The 4,765-nt window shown below is 45.3% G+C and overlaps 1 pseudogene; it reads right to left on the bottom strand.

Moving 5' to 3' along the window:
* Positions 1–509: 509 nt before the first annotated feature.
* On the bottom strand, positions 510–1,339 carry LOC144146476 (uncharacterized; annotated as a pseudogene).
* Between the last annotated feature and the right edge of the window lie 3,426 nt (positions 1,340–4,765).

Here is a 4,765-nt window from a genome sequence, read left to right as displayed (position 1 = left end):
AGACACTTCATCAGAAGCTCATTCGAACACAAATCATTGTACACTGTTTTCACTGCACATCATTTGGAAGCCCATCTTTCTGCACATACTTCCCTTGGCCGAGTGCTGCTACCCTTCTGTACCCACACCAGCTTTGTGGTCCAAATGGGCACAGGCCGTGTCTTGGGTGCATGTTTGTAGAGCTGCAGTGAAACAGACTGGCTAGGGTAGTTTGTTTGTTTCGTTGCAGAAAGGTTCCCCGCATTTGCTCCTATGGCAGTGCCATAATAGTTTTGCAGGCGGTCTATGAGGGCATCTGTGAGCTTCCCTTTACCTCCAAGTCCACGCACTGCCTTCTGAAGTTTTCTCAGGCAGCAGCCATGGCGCTTTTGGATATGCCCAATGCATTCAAGTTTCTGTACACTGTTATTTCCATACATGTCTTTCACAGTCGCATAACTCTTAATATCCCCATCACCGTAGTATTGCAGGTACCTCAAGCGTCTGGTTGTTTCTGGCCTTTCAAATATTCAGTATAGACCGACCGTCTCCATAGTGCCGGCACTTCATGATTTGCTTGGCAGCAAGTGTAACTTGCCTTCCACTCTCCTGGTACTCAGCACTTTCCAGGTTCAACTTGCTTTGTGTTTTGCAAGACTTGCATGAGCAAGAAAGGGACTCAACATCAATAACCTTGCCTGTGTCAACAGAAATCACTGATACACTGCCGTTCGAAGATTAATGTCCACGCTTTTGCCCTGCTCCATCACCTGAAACACTGCACGCGGCACTCCCCACAACACTACGAACTTCTGGAGCAGCATCAATCATCGATTGAAATGCCACCTCTGTAGCCGCACCAGAAAGCTGAGACGATATATTGTTGTAGGCGGAGTGGCGTGGAGGGGCAGTTTGTTCATCACTTTAGAAAATGTTTCCGCACCTGCGCGCCCTTTTCCTAGCTGGCGCATCGCGTAAACGAGACAAACATTGTTCTCATTGGCATGTGCCACTCTTCTCAATGTATCAAATACGAGCTCGAACCCACAATCGGTACACACGACTGCACGAGTAAAGCATATCCCTCGTTTCGAGCATTCCTTGAGCTTCAGTGACGTCTTCAAGCATTCACTACATGCCAGCAATGAAACCACATCAGAAAAGATTGAAATGTCCACTACCCTGTTTCCCTGAAGCATAGAATCCTCTAGCAGGGCTTCGTAGCCTTTTTCGATGTCCCCAAGCTTCTTGGCAGTTGGCGAAACACCCACTTCTACTGTGTTCGAAGGCAGTCTCTTCGGCATGTGTTAATCCCAGCAAACTTGCGCTTCCTTGTTTCACGTGCTCTGAATTTCGCCATGGTGGTCAGAATGTGGTCTAGATGGCCTAAACACACTGCCCTTGTTGCTCTAGCACTTGAGAAATTCGGGAAACGAAGCCTGACGTTAGCCACCAAGGTAAACAAAACAAGATATTCTACGAGCAATGCGACGAGTGTTGTTCACACCTCTTGTGGCGGTTTGCAGAGTTACAAAAAACTAAAAACTATGTTTTACGACATCAGTTAAGCTTTCAGTCATAATAAAATTTATAAAGTATTTTGAATATTAATAATATTAATGAAAAACACTTACTTTCTGAACCCATGCAACATGGTTTCGGTTTTGATTTTGGAATATGAGGGTGTGGTCTGGAAAGCGTACTGTAACTTCAGAACTAATGATGATAGGATAGTTTTTGTTGCAACATATTTAGATGTTTGGGCGTACAGAAACCACCAAATGCAAAAAATCGATCTTGGGCAAAAAAATTGACTTTCTTATGTGGCCTTAACGGAAGGCTGTTCTGTGAGTTGTACTTGGTTTTCACAGAAATTTGAAAAGTGAAGGACTCAAGGAATACCTTACAAAATATGTATTATCATTGTTGTACTAAGAAAGCAGAGGATGGTCCTAACACTTGTGTGAATAGAGCAACTAATATTTTCAGCACAGTAAAAAACATACCATTGGCTGCAAAGTTGGAGGCCTTCTTTTGCAGCAGTGGTAGTGAGTCTTCCTGTGGGCTGAACATTCTAGCTCTCCATTGTTAATGCCAGTGATACACCGTTCTTGCCCCCAGGGTTCACCATGCCATTTGCTAGCAGCACAAGGCCATTCGCTTGCTTGCTGAGCAGCTTTTCATGCTCCGCCATTGCTTGGGAGGCGGTTCTTCCAGGCTGAAAGTATGTAGGAAATGTGTCCCGTGTCTCTGGTATTCCTGTGCTGTGATTGTGCTTGTCGACCAGTTTGATAACAGCAGTAAGTGGCCCTTGTCTCCGTGGAAACTTGTTGTTTCTTTTCGTTGTCAGCGAAGTTCAGCTCGTTGGATTATATTGCTTGCCGCGGAGAACGGCTGTTCAGAAGGCGGCTGTGGCACACCTATTCTGCCACAGGATGATGGCGCTGCGCCCTCTGTAGCTGTCACACACTCTCTATAGCACTGCTATGAGTAAATATTTAACCTTGCTCGGCTTAGGTGATAATTGAAGATGCGGCGGTCATTTTCCAGATATCGCCCTTGGTACGGCCTTACGAAATACGGCCTTAACTGGAAGGCCTCGTCCCCAATGAAAACATGGGGTGCCACTGCACTGCATTCAGGTAGCTGGCTGGCTGCTGGCAGCTTCAAGGAGCCCTTGCTGAGCTGGCGTCCCATCGTCAACAGCTTAAAGGTCCCACCATAACTTTCGTGCCCATAGGCGCCCACGTCAACTCCGACGAACCGCAATGTTCTGTCCACAATGGCAATCAGCACAATTGAATATGTGTCTTTTAACAAGGCATGAAAATGGAAACTTTTAAAAACCTAAGAAGCTGCACAAATGTAAATTACACCTTATAGAGTGTAGTAAACAGTATTAACCGCCTTGTAGTTGTAATAGACGCTTCCGAGTGGGGAGGAGCCTCAATCTGGACATGCTTGCCGGTCCACTGCTCCCAAGCAGTTGTGAAAGTTCCATGATTCCTCAAAGTACTCCGCAATCCGATGCCAGGCCTCTCTGTTCTTTCGGAACCTAGAAAATAACAGTTTTCAAAATAAGTTTTCAGGCGCTCACTTGTGGCAGTTGAGAGAAAGTGCACATGTAGCAAATGTTCAACCTTGCAAATGGCCAGAGTAGCTTTAGATGAGTTTCACAACATAGCCTGGCAGTCTTTGGCCTTGTGCTGAAAACACACATACATTAAATTTGAGCGCCTTAGTTATTTTAATGTGCAACGGCATAGACACTACACATAACTAAAATTCATGGGACAAAGTTAACAGCAATAGATTTGCTCCATATACGACGAATCGTAGTGGCCTTCGTAATGCTACTGGCAAAGTTGCACCTCAGCTGGCCAGTCAACAAATATTCTCCTAATTGCTGAATGGCCTACCTTAGGTATGAAATTATAAAATAAAATGGTACACCTGCCTTCATGCACCTTGGCTGTAGCTCTACAAGTAACACCCGAGTTGGGCCATGCACGATGTGTGGCACTGTCGAAACCCCTATCCTAAAGTAAGTGCAATGTCCTGCATCGGGTCTCCTGTTGCAAGGTGCCGGGAAAAGCAAACGATAAATTTTCACACAGTTTGCTTTTGTTTGCTAATGAAGTACAGCGAGATCAAGTAATCCACACTGCAGAGGGCAGATGTTGTGGTATGCAGCCCATGCAAGCTGGTTAAGTACCCTTGTCCGAGGTCAGTATACAAAGAAAATAACTACCCAGCGCAACAGAGTGGGAGAGAACACCATAGGACAAGCACGAGGCATCAACTTTGCTACAAATTACTGTGGTTTTTATTACTCATGAAATGGAACAGTCAAGCACCACACACAGAAGGGTTGGAAAAAAAAGCTGAAATGAGAAAGACACCACAATAAGATGTGACACAATGTAGTGATTTAGCGTCCGTTTAAATAAGACATTTCTTTTCGCAACAGGCTCACCGAAGCTTTACTGGCACACTTGTTACCAGCATTAGGAAAGCAAGCAGCCTCTGAAACTTCCCGGCATGTCGTAGACGTGCGCAGTGAACATGTTTCGCTAAAATGTGGGATGGACATACTGTGGCCGCGGTCATCGTCTAAGTGCCCCCCACAGCTTGTGCCGGTAGTGCTGCTGCGCTGCGCTCCCAGAAAGGACTGTTGGCAAGGTTTTTTCTTTTTTTTCTCGAACACAGCTTCAGTCACTACATTTGTTACGTTTATTCGCTGCAGTTTAGAAATTTCATCGCCACGGAGCAAACCCCTTACTCACAATGGTTGTAAGTGAAACGGATTTTGCTGCGGCATGAGGCTTCCTATAGTCACAAAGGCAAATTCAGTCAAAGGTTACCGTTAACATTTGGTAGTGTCTGTTATCACTGCAACCATAAGAAATTTCTAAGTCAGTACCCTCTGATTGGAGAAGTACGCCATTGGGAGATTCTCTGGGACAAATACTCCCTAAAACTGCGCCCTCTGCAGCTGCTCCTATGGTGCTATGGTATGGCACCTGCTTTTAAATGGGAAGGCTCAGGTTCAAATCCCTCAGTGGAGAAGGTGTCTTTTTTTTTTTAGCTTGCGGATTTTTTGAAATGTTTGCTCGTGTCCTGATTTTGCTGATGTTTTTTATTCTGGGTATTACTATACCAAGAGGCCGAGGCACAGGACTTGTTGAGTGGGTTGGATAAGGTTTAATATAGGTTGTGTTCTGTGTCGTTGAGCTGGGTTAGGTTTGCCGCAGTTGGGCTGGATATGTGTATGTTATGATACATG

Source organism: Haemaphysalis longicornis, unplaced genomic scaffold, assembly GCF_048455015.1.
Source record: "Haemaphysalis longicornis isolate Haplotype H1 unplaced genomic scaffold, Haemaphysalis longicornis Haplotype H1 scaffold_7, whole genome shotgun sequence".
Lineage (NCBI taxonomy): Eukaryota > Metazoa > Arthropoda > Arachnida > Ixodida > Ixodidae > Haemaphysalis > Haemaphysalis longicornis.
The sequence above is the reverse complement of the archived record's forward strand: the minus strand, read 5'-3'. Positions and strand labels throughout refer to the sequence as shown.